The sequence below is a fragment of the Nannospalax galili genome, unplaced genomic scaffold (genome assembly GCF_000622305.1).
Source record: "Nannospalax galili isolate Female #2095 unplaced genomic scaffold, S.galili_v1.0 scaffold875, whole genome shotgun sequence".
Lineage (NCBI taxonomy): Eukaryota > Metazoa > Chordata > Mammalia > Rodentia > Spalacidae > Nannospalax > Nannospalax galili.
Window position 1 is genome coordinate 3,792,612 of NW_008337059.1, and position 21,783 is coordinate 3,814,394.

At 39.5% G+C, this 21,783-nt stretch overlaps 1 protein-coding gene across 6 annotated transcripts in view; it reads right to left on the reverse strand.

Annotated features, from left to right (window-relative positions):
• Positions 1–19,420, reverse strand: part of Znf518a (zinc finger protein 518A) — a 32,713-nt gene extending 13,293 nt beyond the window's left edge. For 2 of the 6 annotated variants that reach the window (XM_008831997.3, XM_029563055.1), the window contains exons 1-2: positions 18,398–18,479; positions 16,027–16,109 (exon numbers count right to left, since the gene is read on the reverse strand). The gene's annotated coding sequence lies outside the window, so the exon portion shown is untranslated. The other 4 variants (XM_029563054.1, XM_029563051.1, XM_029563052.1 and 1 more) reach the window with 4 other exon arrangements.
• Between the last annotated feature and the right edge of the window lie 2,363 nt (positions 19,421–21,783).

Consider the following 21,783-nt stretch of genomic DNA (forward strand, 5'->3'; position numbering starts at 1 on the left):
AATCTCAATATTAACATGTCACACACCTTTCCTTAAGAAGTTATCAGAAGTTACCAAACTGATGCCTTCTGCTTTTCTCTTTCTATCTCATATTCAGATGGGCTAAAGTAATGCTGAACTTAGAAGTCGGAACCAGCTCTGCCAGACACTGAACATCTGGTTCCCCACAAGAGGTATGTCAATTCTCTGATTATTGTGAGCCTTAAGGGTCCCAGGATATACTCATGACTTTCCACACTGATTTCCCCAAAAGAGACTCATGATTCACCAGAAGTCGAAGCTCAACTATGGTCCAGGTACCCTGTTTATCTCAACCTTGGAATCAGTGACAACTAACACCCTTCCACTGCATAGTAAAATTCAGGCTTGTTACCAAGTTTTTAAAACTAAAACATTTGGAGTTTATGGTATCATAAAAACAGCAATAGTTAGAATAGCAGATTTGTATGTGTAGGAAGGAGAGAGGGCATGACCAGGAAGAATACAATGACTGCAAATATGTATGTATGTATGTATGTACAGTGAGAGCTAACCTCACCAGAATTTAAAACAAAGTAACACCTGCCAATCAGATTAGAAAAGACAGTATATATTTCTTCCTGCCCCCCACCCCCACTTTTCCCTTTCTGCTTTTTCATATGGTCCTACTGAACAGCCCAGGCTGACTTAAACTTGTGGCAATCCTTCTGCTTAAGCCTCACAAGTACTGGGACTACAAACATGAAGGCACCATACTTGGCTGACTTCACATATTTCTAGACAACTGTTAGCCAGTAAGGCAAAAGAAGTCCTAGAATACACTAATCATAGAACTATACAGTGGCACAACCTTTACAGAGAACAGTTTCTAATAGATGCATACATGAAGATTTAGTTCTAGAAATATATCCTAAAGGTAACAAATGTTCATTGTAGCACTGTTCATAAAATCAGAAAGTTAAAAAAACAAAATGTCTGTCCATCTGCAAATAACGTTGTGGTTTTGCTCAATAGAATATTATCCAAACTAAAAAAAAAAAAAAAAAAGAATATCGTAGGGCTGGAGCAGATGCACAATGGTAGAGCACTTGCCTAGCTTACACAGCCCTGGTCTGATTCCCAGCACTCAACAACAAAACCCAATATTGTAAAGCCAAATTTATTAGCAAAAGACATCTAAGATATGTAAGGTTAAAAATTCCCTAATAGGGGCTGGAGAGATTTAAGAAAGGGTTAAGAACACTTGCTGTTCTTACAGAGGACCTCGGTTTGATTTCTAGCACCCACATGGTGGCTAACAACCACCCGAAACTCCAGTTCCGGGGGGATCTGTCCTTTGTAGGCACTGCATGACACAAGTGCACTTACATAGATGCAGGCAAAATATTTATACATATAAAAATATTTAATTCCCTAATAATAAACAGTAAACAATATTTGGACTTAACTTGGTCAAACAGCAATAGAGAGATATAACATAAATGAAGATAAACAGATCCCCACAAACTCACAGAAAGAAGTCAAGAAGATGTTGGTGGTGTTTGGTTAGGTGTCCTTAGTTCACTATAGCCTTCCTACTGGCATACTTCCTTATCACAGCAGGAACAAACAGCTGACATCTGGATGCTAGGAGAATGGAGATCTCTTTGCCTCTACATACTTAGGAAACTTTATCAAATGGTAGCATGAAGCCATGGAAATCTCAAGTGAGGTAAACTGTGTTTTTCCTTAACTTAATATACTTGGTGCCAGTACAAAATTAATGAATGCTGACAATAAATATGGAGAAGAGATCAAAACCAAACAGGGGCTAGGGAGGGAATGCAGTTTAGTGGCAAAACACTTGACAAGCACATGCAATGCCTGTGTTCAATCCCTAGCACTGTTACAGAAATAAAAAGATGCATGTATTTTAGACAGAAAAAAAAAGGCATTCAAGTAATAATTCACTTCCTAATCACTGTTAAGAAAAATATTAAAAACTGTAATAACAGGCCTGAAGCAACAGCTCAGTCAATACAGTGCTGGTCACACAAGCTCAAAGACCAAAGTTCAGATCCCTAGTACCTACATAGAAAGCCATGGGGCTGGAGAGATGGTTCTGTGGTTAAGAGCACTGGGTGCTCTTGCAGAGGACCCAGGTTCAGTTCCCAGCACCTACATGGCAGCTATTAACCATCCATAACTCCAGTTCCAAGGGCTCAGATGCCTCTTTTTGACCTCCATGGGCATTGAATGACACAGGTACACTTAACATACATGCAGGTAATACACTTATATACATAAAATAAAAATTACATATATATGTATTTTTAAATTATATATATATATATATATATATATATTTTAAAAGCCATGCACGGAGGTGCATACTTGTGACCTTAGTGCTGAAGGAGACAGGAGGATCCCGGCCAATCTAAAAGTACTCAGTCAGAAAACTCCAGGTTCAGTGAAAGACCTTGCCTCAAAAAACTATAGTGAGCCAGGAGTGGTGGTGCACACTTTAATCCCAGCACTGGGGAGACAGAGGCAGGTGGATCTCTCAGAGACTGAGGCCAGCCTGGTCTACATACAGAGTTCCAGACCAGCTGGGGCTACAGGGAGACCCTGTCTCAAAAAGACAAAACAGAAACAAACAAAACAGTCCCAAAAAACGGTGGGCAGCAAAATCAAAGACAACAATGTTATTGATCTCTGACCTCCACATACATGTGGCAAATACAGGCATGCACACTTACACATACTTGTGCACAAATATACTCACATGCACACAGACAAAATTGCAACAATCTGATCCTGACTATACATTTTTTCTACATACTATATAAAAAATGAACAGCAAAATAATGCAGTAATACTGAACTATTCTTACATTAGAACTCAGCTTCTTAACCATGGGTCTCAACCCAATATAAAGTATGCAACAGAATGTGAGTATACAACCAAAGGTGGGGGCGGAAATCCCACGAAAAATATAGCAACAAGCCAGGTGTAGTGGTGCACACTTTTAATCTCAGCACGTAGGAAGCAGAGGCAGGCAGAGCTCTGTGACATCAAGGCCAGCCTGATCTACATAGTGAGTTCCAGGCCAACTGGGGCTACAGGGAGACCCTGTCTCAAAAAGACCAAAACAAAACAAAAAATTCTAGCAACAGTAAACACACACACACACACACACACACACACACAATTAAAGAGGAAATGACAATTATAATGAACCCAAGGTATTTCTGGCAGTGCTCACCTGTTACAAGGCCTGATTATTGCAGTCTTGTACATTTTGCACTGAGCATGCCCTCATGCCTTAAAATGTCAACCAGCTGAAATACCTGAGCTCACAGTCAACACTATTGTATGTTATGAACTCCTGTTTTTATTGTACATACAAAGTTTTCTGCTCTTACAGAAATATAATGGTTTAATTACAGAAAATGAATCCTACCAATTCTCAGTATTTCAGTACCAAATTAGTATATCTTTGGGTTGTATTTTATTAGACTATTTGGTTTCAAAAGCTGCTGTTGGAGTTGCTGACTTGAATTGCATCAAAAATTTTTTAAGTAGGGGCTGGAGAGATGGCTCAGCAGTTAAGAGCACTGGCTGCTCTTGAAGAGGACCTGGGTTCCATTCCCAGCACCCACATGGTGGCTAGCAACCATCTGTTACTCCAGTTCCAGGGGATCTGACACCTTCTTCTGACCTCTACAGGTATTGCACGACACAGGGGCACTTACATACATGCAGATAATTCACTCATGCACATAAAAATACAAAATCAAATAAATACATTTAAGTGAGGGACAGAGAGGTGATTCAGCAGGTAAAGGCCCTTGCCAGGCAAGCCTGGAAACCTGAATCCAACCCCCAGACACATATCAAAGATGGAAGGAGAGAACTGAGCCCACAAAGTTATCCTCTGACCCCTCAACATATGCACTGTGGCACACATGTACCCCTACACACACACACACACACACACACACACACACACACACACAATATGCAAGTAACAGTAACTTCTTTTAATCATTCAGTGAATTTTGGCTTGGGACTTGGACAGAATTTCAGGCAATTCCTGGAAATGGCTCTAAACATACCTCTGCCATTTGTAGTATGTCTGTGCAAAGTGGTGTTTGGGGCACTGATTATTATAAAATCAAGGTATTTATCAACTCAGAAAACATTGAAGATGCCCTCTGTCCTACAGTATCAAATACTCAGCCAAGATGTAAAATTTTTTATGTAAAAATAAAGCATATCCACCTCCTTAGTATGTAAATTTGCTTTAGTCTTTAGTAAGAGGTAACATGTTACATATACCAAAGAATCGTTTTAAAATAAATTTATGATTTATTATCAATAAATGTTTGATTTGTAAACCTATTTTATAAACCTATATGGCCAGGACTACATAAAAATTTTTTTGACAAAAAAGGATCACAAATTGAAATAGTTTAAAAAGCCCTGCACTAGAATATTCTTTGTTTTGAAGGGAGGGGATGAGGAGAACAGTTTGTGGATCAAACCTAGGGCCTTACACGTTAGGCAAATATTCCACCCCTGGGTACAACCACACCCCAATTTATTTTTTAACGTAGATCTGGGTTTGATCTGACAAAATTTTATTTAGAATTTAATTTTTTTTATCTTTTTAAATTGTATTTATTATATTTATTTTATGTGTATGTGTATATTGCCTGCATGTAGGTAAGGGCACCCGTGTCATGCAATGCCCGCAGAGGTCAGAAGAGGCTGTCGGATCCCCTCAGACTGGAGTTACGGGCAGTTGTTAGCTGCCATGTGGGTGCTGGGATTCGAACCACTGAACCATCTCTCCAGCCCCTATTTATTTTTATTTTATTTCTGCACTTAGGTAAGTCCACTTGTGTCATACAGTACCCACGGAGGATAGAAGAGGGCATCGGACTCCCTGGAACTAGAGTTATAGACAGCTGGTAGCCTCCATATGGGTGCTAGGATTTGAACCCAGATCTTCTCCAAGAACAGCCAGTGCTCTTAACTGCTGAGCCATCTTTCCAGGCCCCAGTTAAAAAATGTTTAATGCAATTCAAGTTAGCAACTCCAACAGCAACTTTTGAAGCCAAATATTCTAACCTTAATAATAATAATTCTTAACTGCTGAGCCATCTCTCTAGGTCCTATTTAGAATTTTTTAATGCTTTCTTAACAGTTTAGGTTTTGATATTACAGAGAATCTGGACAATGACCAGAAATACTGCCTACCATTTCATATTCTCTGGACTAGTTAATTAAATGTAATTATTACCTTTCCCTTAAAATGATATAGTCTACGCCAACCCTACCATACAGGCCTAGTAACTGAATTTTAAAAGTTACAACCTAAGTAAGGTTCTATGGTTTCTGGGCTCTTTAGGCTTTCTACTTTAGTCACTTTGGCCATTTCCATTTTCCTTAAAAATAATCAATTTAGTATATTACTATAGACTTTCCTTTAAAGAACGATTATTGATATCACTTAAATGTTCATTAATAAGAATGAAAATTTACAGAATATCCATGTGAAAACATTATATAGATTTATTACTGAATTAGGAAAGATACTTAATTTGTACAGTATTTTTCATTTTTATAAAAGGAACATGAAGTATGTTTCTGAAAAGGTTCTACATGATCTAGACCAAAGAGAATGCCTAACAGAAGGCTAACAACAGACTACAGAGGGCAAATAATGAATTTCATGTGAAATGTAATCAGGACATGACTAGCTGATGAGGAAAAGGAAATTATAAAAGCAGTAATTCTGAAATATTAATTGAATGGTGCTAAAAAACAAGAAAAATGAGTTAAATAGAGATGTTACTAAAAGTTAAAATAGAGATGAGGGACTAGAGAGCTAGCTCAGCAGTTAGGAGCACTTACTGCTCTTCTAGCAAACCCATATGGCAGCTCAACCACCTACAACCCCAGTTCCTTATCTGTGGGCACCTGGCACATTTGTGGTGCACATACATACATACAGGCAAAACATTCAAACACATAAAATAAAACAGACAAATCTTTTAAAAATAGAGGTGCGAAAATCAGAAGACAAAAGTGACAAAATAATGTTGGGTATAGTGGTACACACACGTAATTCTAGCACTTAAGAAACAGAGGCAGAGGATCATGAGTTCAAGGGCAGCCAGCACTACACAGCAAAACTGTGTCTCAAAAAAAAAAAAAAAAAAAGGAAAATACAAGTAAAGCAAGGAATCAGGAAAGAAGCATTGTTGACACAGGTTAGGAATCCAGCACTTGGGAGGCAGAGGCAGGGGGGGCTTTTTGGGGTCAAAACCAACCCGGTCTACGTAGTGGGGTTCCGGACAGCTAAGGGTACAAGGGGAACCCGCTTCCAAAAGACAAAAAAAAAAAAAAAAAAAAAAAAAAAAAAAAGACAGTGAGAAATTGCAAAGCAAAATGACAATGATAAAAACTAAGTGTGGTGGTGGCACACCTTTAATCTCAGCACTCAGGGCAAAGGCAAGCAGAACTCATTGAGGCCAATTTGGTTTACACAGTGAGGTCCAGGGTCAGCTGGGGCTACAGGGAGATCCTGTCTCAAAATGACCAAAAATAAAAAAATTAAAAGCTCATTTAAGGACTAACGCCTACTGTAATTTAAACAACAAAAAAAGGGTTTTGTAGAACTGACATACACAACAAACCAGTGCCTTTTCATTTCTAATAATGTGGCCTAACAAGCAACTGAAATACCAAAACTAGAAGTATAGGCTTAACATACAAATAACATAAACTATTTTCTTCATATGCATAGCAATGGAGCAAAGATCTATAATGTTCAAAATGCTAGCGTACATATGAACCACACACTGTTCAGCAAGGCTGGTATGTAAGTAAAAATTATAATACAAAGGCCCTTCTTGGTTCAGAAGAACCTGATTCCTTCTTATTCACTGAAACTATGACTCACTGTGCCCAATACTTTCATCTTCCTTTACCTTTCTTCATCTTGTTTCTTTTCACCCAGGCACCTCATTCCCCTTCTATCTAAATTCCAAATGCGCTGAACTTCCTTTCAAATTTGACTTCCCACAGTGGCACAGAACTACTGCCAGGCACACTCACATCTCCTCCTTGAATATCCACATAAAGGGCAGCTGCTACTCACCACTTACAAACTTTTCAAAGAGGTTTGGATCTATTTATATTTCTCAAACCTCACAAAACTTAAAGGTTTGGGAGCACAGCTATCTAACACTTCTGATTCCCTAGAACTTCACATTAATTTACTCAACAAGGTTTATAAAGCATGTGAACTGGGTTTCGAGGGGCCGGGGGGGGGGGGGGGACGTTAAGACAAGGTCTCACCATGTAGCCCTAGCTGGCCTAGAACTCACTGTAGACCAGGCTGGCCTCCAACTCACAGAGATCTCCCTACCTCTGCTTCCCAAGTGCTGGGGTTAAAGGTGTGTGCCATGATGCCCAATATGAACTTTAAAAAAGAAAAAAGAAAAAAATAGTAATCTAGAATTCTGTTTAAAATACACAAAATTAGAAATATTTTTAATATATAGGATTTGGGAGTAAAATCTAAAGTAATGGTATCCAACATGAAACAAATGCAACCAAATTCAGTGTCAAATGAAAAAAAAATTAATTTCTAATTCTTTTCTTCTAGAAGTCATTTTTCTATGACATGATTCAGAATAAGCAGAAGATTTTGGAATGTATGAGGGCAGGGTAGAAAATCAAAAGATGAATTTCTATTTGATTGGGAAAACACGTATCAACATGCAATCTATCCCCTTCAGCTTCCTCAAATAACAAAAGTATTTTTCGTTGTATGTATAAAGCACCTGTCTCCACAGTTAGCAAGCCACTCCCCAGAATTCTCCATCTTGGTATATGGCACCAAAATCCATCCAATTCAACCTGTAAGTCAAGGAATTACCCTTGATCCCTTTTTCCCTTAGTAACCCGATAACCCACAAGTCATCTTCATTAATTCTGTCTTCAAAATACACCTTGCATTCCCCTACTTCCCTTCGCCTCATACCCACTGTCACCTCTAACTTGAGAAAGTCAGTCTTCCTAAGTGGCATCCATACTTCCATGTTGCCTACCACCTTTTTCCAAACCCATCTCTACACAGAAACAAAAGTGATCTTATCAATATAAGATACACCAATCACAATTCTTCCTCACTTAAAACTCCTTATTCAGTTCCTAAGTGTCTCGGTCCTTTTGGTTTGCTCTTACAGAATACCATAGACAGAGTGCCTCAGAAATAGTAGGCATTTCTTTCTCATAGTTGCAGAGCATGGGACATTCAAAATCAAGGTACTAGCACATTTGCTGTATGTGAAGGGCCCACTTCCCACTTCACAGAGTGCATCTCCTCACTGCATCTTCATATGGCAGAAGGGCAAATGAACTCTCTAGGGTCTCTTTAATAAAAACATTAATTTCATTCATGGGGGATCTGCCTTCATAATCTAATCACCCCCGCCGAAAGGCCCCATTTCCTAATACCATCACATTAGGGAATAAAGTTTCAACAGGTGAATTTGCCACAAATATTTAGTCTATTACACCACAGCACTTAAAACGATCACTGTGCAAGGGCCTGGCAAGAAACAGCACTTTATCCTTGTCCTCTTTTCACCTTCATCTCACACCACACTTGCCATCTGTAAATATACTCTAACAAGCCAGCATTCTCTCAGCTCCAAATATTCCCTTCGCAGCCCTGCTGTCTCAGGCCTCTGCATCTGCTACTCCATTCTTGAAATGCTTGATCTCTTTCTTCAAAGGGCTAGATGTATTCCATCATTTAGTTTTAAACTCAAATGTCACTACCTAAGCAAGGCCGTCCCATAACCTATAAGCCATTCCTCTCCCCCCAAAATACTCTCCCTCTTATGCCTTTTAAAAATATTTTTTTATTTTATGCAGATGAGTGTATTATCTACACGTATGTAAGTGCGTCCATGTTATACAATGCCCACAGAGTTCAAAAGAGGGCATCTGATCTCCTGAACTGGAGCTTCTGATGGTTGTTAACTGCCATGTGAGTTCTGAGAAGCAAACTCAGGTCTTCTGAAAGAGCAGCCAGTACTCTTCACTGCTGAGCCATCTCTCCAGCCCCCTTTTTATGCCTTTTATAACACTTTCATAATGCGTTGGCAATATTTTATCTATATGCCAATTTATTTTCGGACTCTATCACTGTGATATACATTAAATAAGGACTTTATAATGTTCTTTGCTGTTCTACCAATGCAGTGCTGGGGGCAAAAATCCTTCCCTTCAGGGAACTAATATTCTACTGATTATTTAGATAATAAAGTAACTAAGTTATACAATATATTCAAAAGTGACAAGTGCTATAAGCAAATAAAGCAAGGATGGGGGAGGAAGAACCAGAGAGTTGTAATTTTAGATGTAAGATCAGGAAAATCTCACTTTAAAAGTTCTGAGGGAGTCTGGGGATGCAGCTAAATGATTTTTATTTGTCTAGCATGGTCTACAATGCTTTGAGTTTGATCCCCAGCACTGCCAAAAACAGTCTTCATAGAGTCAAGATCTTTAGAAGTTGAAGAAGCTAGCATTCTAAGCGAAGAAATATTAAGTGCCAAGCCTGGGTGTGCAGCATGCCTAACGTATTTTGAGAATAGCAAGAAAAACATCTGTATTACTGGATCAGAAAGAACAAAAGGCAAAGTAAGAGGTCAAAGACATAACAGGGGGACAGAAGCAAGCCTGACGGCCCAAGAAATCTGGTTTTACTCAGAATGAGATGGGAAGCTACTTAAAAAGAAATGGGACACGAGCACCCTCCCCACCCCCCACCCCCGACCCCTGCAGTGCTGAGGGGCCTTGGGCATGCTAGCCAAGTATACTACCACTGAGCTCCATCCCCAGCCCCTGAACCACTTTTTAAAGAGATCACTTGGGCTGTTAGGTACAAGATGACAGTAACATGGCAAAAACAACGAAACATGTTCAGACTGAATATATTTTGAAGAAAACATATGCAAGACTTATACTCTCTTTGTCACAAAGATACCTACCAAAGGCAACTCAAAGTTCTCACTCCAACAACTGGAAGAACTAAGTTGCTTTAAATTTGTGAGGTCTATTTTAACACTGAAGGAGACCAAGTAGCTGCATGCAATACACAGAGCTCCAGATGGAAACAAAAACTTTTTAGCAGTCACCAGAACACATGCATGTTTGTAATATTTGGGAAACAATGAATTCATGAAAGCATAACTAAAGTCCAAAGCCTAAAGCCTCAAGATAGGACAGCATGTAGAGGGAAAAGATGAGGAAGAACCAACAACTGACAGAGAAGCAAAATCCATTGAGACTAAAGGTAGACTAGAATGCAGTATTCTCAAAGGAAGGTGAAGAAAATGGGATTAAGTATCTCTGCTAGTAAGACAGGACTTAGAAATTACCACTGGATTTAATGTCAAGATCACGAGCAACACTGTAGACAGTTTCAGTGGTGTTAATAAAGGCAGCTGAGTGTGGAGGTGCACACTTCGAAAGGCAGCTGAGTGCGGTGGTGCACACTTTACTCCCAGCACTCAGGGGCTCGGGAGGCAGAGGCAGGTGAATTTCTATGAGCTCCAGGCCAGCCAGGGCTACAGAGTGAGACCCTGAACAACATAGATTTAAGAGAAAATGGGAATAAAAATAGAACTGCTATTCAACTCTTTAAAGTACAGTTTTACCACAAAGGACCAGGAGATAGAGGGGTTAAAGGGGGGATATTTTTGAGCACTAAAAATAGAAGAAATTAAAGAAATTAAAAATTAAAAGGGGCTGAAGAAATGGCTCAATAGTTAAGAACACTGCCTGGTTGGTCTAGTAGAGGGCCCCAGTTTGATTCCTAGCACTCACATGGTGGCTAATAACTGTCCTTAACTCCAGTTCCAGGAAGCTGATGCCCTTTTCTGGCCTCCATGGGCACTGCATGCATGGGTTTATTTACATACATTCAGACGAAACACTCACACACATAAAATAAGTAAATCAAAATAAAATAGGAGAAATTATAGTATGAATGAGCACTTATGAAAATAACCTAGTAAATTTTTTTAAAACTGATGCTAGAAAAAGAAATGCAACAGCAATGCCCTTCAGGAGGTTTGAAGAGGTGAACTGTACAAAATAAGTTGGCATCAAACTTAGAACGCACAGGTAGTTCATCTACAGTAACTGCAGGGAGGACAATATGCAAGCAGGTGGACAAGTCTGACCGTGAACTTGTGGAATGAAATGTCTTGTTAAGTTTACCACTGAGGTTGGCAAACTACAATCTGTGAGCCAAATTTGGCCCACTGCCTGCTTTTTAAGTTAAGTCTGACTTGAGACAGCCATTTTTATTCACTACACACTATCTATGACTGCTTTTCACAGTGTAATGTCAGCTGATAGCAGCAACAGAGTCAGGTGGCCCATAAAGCCTGCATGTTTACTACCTGTGCATTTAAAACTAAGGTTGCAAACCCTAGTGTAACAGAATACTTCACCTGTTATGCTCTTAAATTTGAGGGTCAGATAATTTAGCTATGAGGAAAGAAGATAGGCATGAACCTAGACAAGAACAGCACTGAGTGAGTGACATATCATTAACTTCTACATCACTCCCAGTACCCCGTTCAAGATGAATTCTATGAGTAATCAAAACTACTTTAATTTCATTTTTAGCGTTCTGTCTCTACTACCAAATCCCTTTTGAACTGGTTCTACCTCCAGAGAAGTATGGTTTTGTTTGTGACTAAAGATCTCTCAAAAAAGTGAGATGAGGAAAAAAAAATATAAGAAACAGAATAAGCATTCCAAGTTATTTCTATCATTTATTTATTGAAGTACGGGAACTAATTGTAGGGCCTCATACACGCTAGGCAAGCACTTTACCACTGATATGTATCCTCAGCTCATTACTATATTTTTTAATCTTCAAGACAGATCAATACAACAAAATCTTTTCTACAATAAATAATTTTACATCATTCTGTTATACTTTGTATTTCAGCATCACCAAAACAGCATTATACTAAGAGAAATATAAATATTTTCTCAGAGAAACCTCCATCTCAATAGAAACAAAATTTCTGCATGGCTTTCCCAATACCTCATACACGAATTTACGTGAAATAGCCAATCTGATCTGCCTGTCTCTCATTTCCAAAGAAACACGTTACAGTCAAACAAATCTCCACCTGATCTTGAATCGGCTCATCATTTCCAGCTCCACAGTTTCTTCAAACATTCTGTGCTTTCAAAACCTTACTCCTAAGTTGAAATGCATACAGTTATGCCTTTTAAAAAACCGTTCTTGGCCAGGCGTGGTGGCACACGCCTTTAATCCCAGTTGCAGAGGCATGTGGATCTCTGTGAGGTCAAGACCTGGTATACATAGTGATTTCAAGGCCAGCTGGGGCTACAGGGAAACTGTCTCCAAAAAAAAAAAAAAGCCAGGAAAGCTTAAGACACAGGATGGTTTAAGGGGAGGTAAAACATTCCATCCTTCAGGGAAACTCAATACGCTCAGAAAGTAAAAAACTCAATAGCTTCGGGAAGTCCGTGAAACTGACTTGATTCTCTAGGACCCTCTCTCCTCAAGCATATGTAAGCCCTAAGGACTGTTACACGACACTGTAAGAGGCAGAGTGAGTTTACCCCAAAAAAAAAAAAAAGCCAAAAAAAAAAAAAGCCTTTCTAAATAGAACAATAATCATTAATTTCCTTCCTATCAGAACTCAGGCTTAAAATGTGCCTTCATTTATCTGCTCTTTATGTTGTTTTCTATACATAAATGTATTCATAGCCTTCAAAGGCTATGAGTTTGAAGAAGTCCTCTTATTCTTGTGTGTTTCCACACATGCGTACACGGTATATATGCTCCTGTGTATGTGGGCATCTGTGCACCCAAGTGTGCATATCTGTGTAAGCACTCGTGTGCTCTTACCAGAAGAGGACACAGAGTGTCTTCCTCCATCACTCTCCACCTTATTTTTTGAGACAGGGTCTCTTACTGAACCTTAGGCTCACTGTTTGGGGCTAGGGTGACTGGCATGAGAGCTCCTGGGATCCACATGTCTCTGCCGGTCCTCCTCCTACTCTGCTGGGGTTACAGTCACGTGGTCATGCCCACCTTTTACAAGGGTGCTGGGCACTCTAATTCAGGTCCTCTAGTTTGCACAGCAAGCTCTCTTAACCACTAAGCCATCTCTGAGGCCCAAGAACTCCTCTTACATATTATTAAAAGGGTTAGCATGGTACCCATTACTCTTAACACTTGCCTACTGATCTATGTAAATATATCAAAACATGTATTAGATAAGGTCCACCATTCACTTATGTAGTAGACATTCATATATATATATATATGCGCTAAATAAAAGACTAATACATATATGAATGAGAAATAAAAAGTATCTTTTATGAGGTGAAAGAAAGGACAAATTGTAGAAAGATGTGAATGATTAACTTCAAACACTACACCTCAAATGCAAGACCTTTATAATTAACATGGTACTTTCTGCTCCAGTCCAACTCAAGCCAATTTATATAAACTATTATCCCAAGGAACTAAGAAGGATGTGCTAGCTCACAGAACCCAAAGAAAAACTACAGACAGCTATACCAAGATTTCTGAGACTGAAACTGGCATGCTATCATCATCCAGCTCTCATCTCTACATGGCTTCACTTTTTCCCTTTCCATGTGGGAAACAATGTCACTAGCCCTCTCTCAGATTGGCAACTTCAGAAAGAGAGCATTTTTGTCTCACACATCAATGTCAAAGAATTTCAACCAGTTCTGCTTGAGTAATGGATAATTATTGCTGCAACAAGGATGACCAGACATGAACTAGAAGATTACAATGCTGACAGCCAATGGGGGATGTTGTTTCCCCCAATGGTAAGGTACCTAGTTGACAAGCCACACATATGTCTTCTATTATCCACAACCATTTACCACTCAATTTTAAACAATAACTGATGGTTTTACTGTATTTTGGGTTTACCTTTTTTTTAAAGAAAATTATTATTATTTTATGTGTATGAGTGTATTGCCTGCATGTATGTAAGTATACTTGTGTCATGCAATGCCCATGGCAGTCAGAAGGTGTCAGATTCCCTGGAACTAGACTTACGAATGGTTGTTAGCCACCATGCAGGTGCTAGGAATTGAACCCAGGTCTTCTGCAGAGCAGAATCAGTGCTCTTAGAAACAGTCTGTTCCTCAACTGAGACCCAGTGCCAGAGTGTCTTTTCAGAGGAGTATGGAGAGAAGGAATGTGCTAGAGAGAGGAAGTAGGGCATCACAATTATTGGAAACATATGCAGCCACAGGCCACAGATTTTCCCAACATGTGCTTTCTGTCCAGGCAGTAGCTTCTCACAGAAGACATTCTTCCTTAGGGAAGTGTCAAGGGTCTGCCTTTACTGGATCCTCTAAGATCATTACATTTCTGAGCTATGTGGGAACATACATTCCACATGATTTCCAGGCTTAGCTCTTCCCTACTGGGAAGTGAACTAGTTTAAGACATCAATATAGAAAGAGAACAGAGGTGAACTGCATCCTTGGCCAGGAACAGAAGGTGGTGCTGGGCACCAGGACCAGACCGTGACCCAAGAGTGACTACCAAGTGCAGGAGCAGGATGGAGAGTTATACGTGACATGGATGAATTGTTCATGGATTTCTCAGAATGCTCCTGGGCAGAGAGAAAACTCATCCCTTTCAAATCCAATTCCAGATTTGCCTTTTTTATAAAGCTAATATTTGTGAAGAGATCTTCTTAAAATGAGATCCCTGTAAAGTCCCCTTATTACACCTAAGTTTTGAAACAGTCTGTTTTCTGACACTCACATAGCAACAGCAATCACAGTATCAAATTTTGCTCACAATTAAACAACCTAAATAATTTTAGTAAGTCATCACACTGCAGTTTCTTATTTACTTTGCTTCATGTAATTTTTCACTCTTCATTGTGTTACTTTTTTCTAACAGTACAGATAAAACAGGGTTTAGAAAACTCCCAACATTCATCATTATTTACATAAGAAACAACAAAGTACCCCGTGATTCTCCTGGCATGAAGTCAAACATGTCATCAGAAAGAAGTTACTTAAGGAATAACATGATTACCTGATTATCTCAATTCAACTTTCTTGCCCTACTTAAGATAGTTAATTTCTTTAAAAACTGAAAATTTCACACCTTTGTGAAAAAAATACCCTGAAAAGAAAGCCATGTACTGTTAAGTTCATGACGTACGACAAGTATAATTGAGTTCAGCTCATCTAGTGTACACTTCACGCATTTGGTGAGGGGACTTTTAAGATACTGTGGTACTCATTTCAAAGATGCCACGACCTAATTAACACAAACAAGTGACAGACACCTTTGTGTCAAAACTAGATTACACTGTGACTTTTACAAGGACACAGTATTCTCTAATGCCTTTATACATGCGTATATATACACACATATTTCTATATAAAACCACGGATTTGTTGGCAGAGCGTTTGCCCTTGTTTTTCTCAGCATCAGAATGTCCAGATGATTATCTCCAAGAAACCAGTTGTAATTCTATAGTGATTCCCAAGTTCCTTTTCTAACTCAAAGCAGCTACCATTAATCGTAAGGTAAACACATATTGTAGTTTTTCTTTAGGTGAATAATTAGCACTTGCTAAATCAAAACACACGCTCTTCTGGTCATTTATACAGCTTTGAGACATGGTTCTACCACATTTACTGCTGTTGTTAATTATCCAGAAACCCTTAATACTACCTCTGTATTTAGTACAACACAGTTAAAAATCACCTGGAGAGTTCTAATAAAACATAAACTATGAAACCCAAAATTACATTTTTGCTTCCATTAAAATGAAAACTCAGGTATGTCACTTTTTTTGCCCAAAATTAAAACTCAAGATTAGAAAACTCACATATATGCAACCATGTAGTTTACTTAATCCAATATTAAAACGTACTAATAGACTACCTACTCCAGTACACCAATCATTATCATACCTTTTCCCAGGAACAAAAGGCACACCATTTAATGCGTGGACAATGTCAAAATCAGGGACAGTGACCAAAAGAAGAGAAGATATCTGAAAATGAAAACCAAGATATTATAACTGTGACTGCCAAAAACTGTTGTAAAAGTTTTTGTACTCTTTTTCAATTATACTTCATATTTAACTTAGCATAACTTGTCTGTACTTAGGCATAAGCATATCACTGATACTCAGTGATAACATGTCACAAATTTACAGAAGTCACAACTCAAAAATATAAGCGTCTATATCTAATTTATCATCATCTTTTATTACAATACAGAGAAAACTAGTCTTGCCCCAAATCACAAAAGTAGAACTAGCACCTGCATCTGATTCTGAACCAGTTACCCTACCACTACAAAAATCATCTCAGTAACTTTCACTTCTGGCAACTAATATCCTATATAAAAAAAAAACTGCTCATCATATAAACCCAGTATGAATGGGTTCATAGATTGCACACTTGGAATCGGATAACGAAAAAAAAAAAAAAATCAAAACCTGGTTATAACCCTTTTCTTCTGCTTACAGTGATTACCAAAAATCTTTTAGTAAAGTAGCTGAAGAAATGTAAAATTCAAGTTTTGTATTAAAAAAAAGAAGAGGTAGGTAGACAGACCAGTTTTATTACATGCTCTAAAGTACCCAATGTTTTGAGAATAATCACAAAAGGCTGCAAAAAGTAATAAAAAAATTAAAAGGGCACTGTAAGGTATATTTTAAAGCCAAATTACACTTTTGATTAAAATATTCCCATTTGTAATATTTCAAATTATAAAAGCATTTGAAATCACAGCTCTTGTTACCAGAAAAGAGAGCAAGATAGAGTGTGCAATGACAAAAATCCCAGGGCATCAAGGTTTACACACTATCAATGCCAGTGTAGGTATTTACTGTAGCTGCCATCCTATAACCTTTCCTAACACCGGACATAAAATGTTTTGAATTGGTAATTATAATTTAGGAAGACCAATGCGGTCTACAGGCTTACATACTCCATAAAATGCCAATAACCCTGAAAGTGTTAAAACAAGCCATCTCTATGAATTTCGCAAAAATACTGGTTTGCTGAATGGTAAAACCCATTTGTAGAAATTTGCAGATAAAGTTCCAAAAATGCTAGGGAATTTCAAAGAGTCAACTTAAATGGTCTCTATTCAAACTATAAGAACCTAGAGTGCATGCCAATCAGATCTGTTTTGCCAGAGAAAGAGCAATCCCATTAGTAAACCATTGCCTTAAAAAAAAAAAAAAAAAAAAAAAGACTGTCGGATTAAAGAAGTTCCTACCACAATGTGGTTTGAGGTCTTGCACAGCATCCCTGAGACAGTCCCACAAAGTTCAACATTTTCATTAATTCCTTAAAAAAATGCTTTTTTCTAGTCTTTTAAGATTTTTTAAAAATCTATGTTCTCACTGAAATGATCCACAAACATTAAATGCCTCAAATTTAAACCTAAAAAGAAAACTGACCCTTAACTTTTGTTTTCTAAACTTTAAAGCTGTATCTGTTTCATTGGTCTAGTTAAGAGTTAAATACATTATCGGATATGCATTCACCCCGTATACTTCCAATCACCAAAGAGACTACCTCCACTTGACAAAGAGGCCACCATGTTAACAACAGATTCAAGATGGACCCTACAAGTGAAAAAGCCATTTACAAAGAAATTCATCTGCCACTGGGTGTGGTTGGGGTCTGCGGGGAGGGGTGCTTTTGCCCAACTCTGAAGAGGGCAGGGTGGTGCGCAGGGAGCCGGGAGTCTATGCACCGAACAGCCCCCAACAGACACGGGCTGGGCCCTAGTAGGGATGCCGTCGAGCCGGGCCAGCGAACCTACAGCTTGAGGGGAGCGGGCTGAGGGATGTCCATACTGTTTCCACCAGCCGCGGCACACGACGACTGGTGCTTCGAGCCGAACGCCCCGCGTCGCCCCCAAGACCGCGCCCGATCCGCCCCTTTCTCCCGGGTTCCGCCGTCCCTCGGGCGCGCGGAGGTAGACTGTAGCCGAGCGCGCGCCCTAGTGCTAAGATGTGTGCGGGAAGAGTTCACACAGCTCGAACTGGCCGAACTGAGACGCGAATGGCTAGCTCTAAGAACCAGCAACAGACCTGGGTGAAAAGAACACCGACTTCTCTAGAAAAACTTCGCGGCAAGTTAGGCGGAAGCGCTGATGGCCGGGACTATTTAACAGGCGCTCCCTATCAGAAGAGGCGGAGCCCTAGATCTCTTTGGGGGGACACTGACACCCCTCAAATTCGCCCCTTGTCCCTTGATCTCTCTCTCTCTGCGTCCCGGCACTCTAACTGGTCTTGGTGGTTCCGCACACAGGAAATACCTGACGTGGTCCCCATTGCCTGCGAGTCCCAGATGGCGGCCATTACCCTTCCATCCGGGCACTTCCGGAAAGCCGATCGCAGCGCTGCCGGCAGTGCACGCTGCGGCGGAGGGATCCGCACTGCACCTGAGGCGAGCGGAAGAGAACGGAGGCCCGCAGGGTCCGCGACTAGGCCATGGCGTGGGGTTCAGTACCTTCCTTCCTCCCCGAGCTGGGCGTCTCCCAGTGTTCCGGGTCCCTGCTCCCCTGTGTTCCCCAACGGCGGCGGGGCCCCCTACTGCCGTGAAGAGCGGGCATCACCCCCCTCTGCTCCAGAGCTGACCCCCTCAAGCAGCAGCTGGCCACGCTTGGCAGGCCTGGCTGACTGGACATGGCGTCAACCCAGAGATTTTAACCAAATGTTGCTTCCCCACCACTTACTTTGATCACGGAAGTTTTAGGAGCCCGAAAAGCCCCGGCTAACCGAAGAAGCTGCCTCTGGCCCCCACGTTGACCTCACCACATGTTGACCTCACCTTCTGGAACCTGAGCGAAGGTCTCACTCCCACGAGGGGAAGTCTCATCGCCACAAGGAAGTACTCTCAAAGGAATCCTTCCCTCCAACAAAAGAATCCTACTCCCCATGTCACTCAACCGTTGTACTTTCATACATGGCTCCTCCCTGCCAAATTTCAGAAACCCACAAAGCTTGCTTGGCATAATTCTCTTCCTTTTAAAACATGTCAAAGTATGGCGGCAACTGTTGCAAACAAAAATTGTAGGGCGGAGGGATATACCAAAATGTTAAAAGCAAAACAGATTTTTGTCTTCGATGTATGCCATAGTTTCTTAAGCTGTCGAGTAAGAATTTGTTTTCAAACCAACCTGAAAACATTTTTTATTACTTTTCATTATCTTAGAATATCCTTTTGGAAAATCACACTAAAGAACTCTCACTTTTTGTTAAGCGACTATATCACCCTATCTGCAGGGTGGTCTGCAATATTCCTCCTAGAAAGGCAAATAAGTGGAGATTCACATTAGAAGTACAACAAGAAATCTACCATGAATACCAAAAATGATGACATTATAGAATGAGGAATATGTTTACAAAATAGAATGATAGACTATCCCAATCTCTCCAGAGCATTCACATCACAAAGAGGGGTGGGGGATAAATAGCTTGCTTGTTTTTTTAATAAAAAGAAGACAACTGGGAATACCAGTAGAGTTTGTTTGGATGTAATTTTTTTTTTTTTTGCATGCATCTCATACTCTTAAGTATTTCCTTGTTGGGAGCCAAAAGGCCACCCCACAAACATCTTTATGGCTTTGAGAAAAAGACAGCTTTATGGTTTCCTGCGAATCTCTATGGCCTTGAGAAAAGACAGTCTTAATGGGTTTCTGTAAGTTTCTATAAGATAATACCTGGTTGAGGAATGTGGGAAAACAACTTGTGACCCAAGTCAAGTCAGCCTTGAGAAAGATTTACTACAGATGTTCATCCTGGGAAATGTAAACAACATGCCTTCTCAGACAAACTCCTCTGCCCCTCTTTGACAATTAGCCCTTAGTGGAAAATTCCACCAGAGCCCCTCTTCCTTTGTCTCTATTCCTGCCTTCCACTCCCCCCGCTCTGAGCCTACTATAAATATACGCTGTGTGTACTCAATAAACGGAGCTTGATCAGAACACTGTCTTGCTCCCTTTCTTCGTGTTCCTTGTTTGTCATTCTTTCTAGGACCCCCACTCGTCGTGCCACTGTAGAAGTGTCCTGCGGGTCGGGACATTTCCTTAAAACTTTACTTACACATTCACCTACAAAAACCTCGAAAACTTGCATTTATGCTAAAATACTCAAAAGTGTGTTAACTAAGCTAAAATATTATTGAGATCTTCCCCTGCCGGTACTCTCATCCCTTTCACACAACTCTCAAACATTTCTTTGCTCTTTTTAAGTTCTGACTATGGAAGGTCACAAAGAAAAAGAGTGACACAGGAATGAAGAGAGGATAAGTAAAAGAAAATGAAAAACTTCAAAGGAAAGAAAGCTGAATAAGAGATCAAAAAAAGATTCTACTTGAGAAGGATCGTTAATGGGAACAGGGTATCCATAGTAATGCTTTCAGTAGTTGGTTGCTCTGAAGGTTGAGCTACTATTAACTTGCTGAGGGAAATAACTTCTGAGATTCTCACAGGCAAACATAACTAATAACTTGGTTGGTAGACTGAAGAGAGTGATTCATGGTAACTACATTGTGCCCAAAATGAAATGCAAATAATAGAAGCAAATGTGGTGACAGACACAAAGTTTTGCTCACAGATCTTCTAGATTTTAAAAATTGTACTGTTTATTCACTGACATGGTATCCTAAAACAGTGACATTTTCTTCTAAAAATAACATATAAGGTTTATGATACATTTCACTTTTGGCATTCTGTCCTCTGAATCATCTAATACAATATCATAATGAAGAGCTAACAAGCTTAAGTATGCATTCAAAAAAAGTAAGAATGCTTTTAAGTCATAGCCTAGTATATCATAAGCACTGCATTCATAATTTTAAAAACAAAATGTTTAAAGAGCAAGAGTCTTAAAATGTACTATCTTTCTCTTGATCTTTCAACTCAAGCCCAGGCTCTGCACCCCAACAATATAATCAAGTACATCTGGAAAAGATAAGACATAAAGAGTGAGATGATCTAACAGAAAGTGACCATTCTCCTTGGTCAAGAATACTAGGGATTGATTATTAATAGCAATCTGTAAAATGGTAGTTGAGCTTCAAATAGTACCTTTCCAAATGGTATTTCCAAAGTTTGTTATTTAACATCTTTTCAATAGAAATTTTCTTGAACACAAAGGTGTTCAAGTGCCACTAAAATATACAAAGACAGATAGGATTGATACTAAAAATAGATTTCAGAAAACCTCGGCAAAATGTAGGAGAGTAAATGGGGCTATTGCCATATAAATTGCAAGGGGACCCAGAGTTTAATAAAAAAGCATGCCAGAAGGTGCAAAGACTGGTTCCTGCTACACAGTTATTTCTGCTCCTGTTACACAGTTAAATCAATGTTAAGGGATCATATGACTCGTCTAGGAAAGTTCTGATCTGTGCCTGTTTTCCCAATCTCTCTTCATACTCAAAAGTGTTTGGTGCATGATAATTGTATGGTCACTAGAATGATGAAGGAAAACTACTGAAAAGCTCATTGAATAATAAATCTCAAATGTTTGGTCTGCTCTGCTCATTGCTTAGAGAAACTAAGCAACTTTTTCATTACCGTCAAGAACTTAGGGCTAATTGAAATGCTCTTTACAGTGAGGTAGTGGGAAGATGGGTTGGAAACAGTGTTCTTCAGTGGTTTTGTGATACCTGATCACTCAGCTCTTAGTCTTTCTT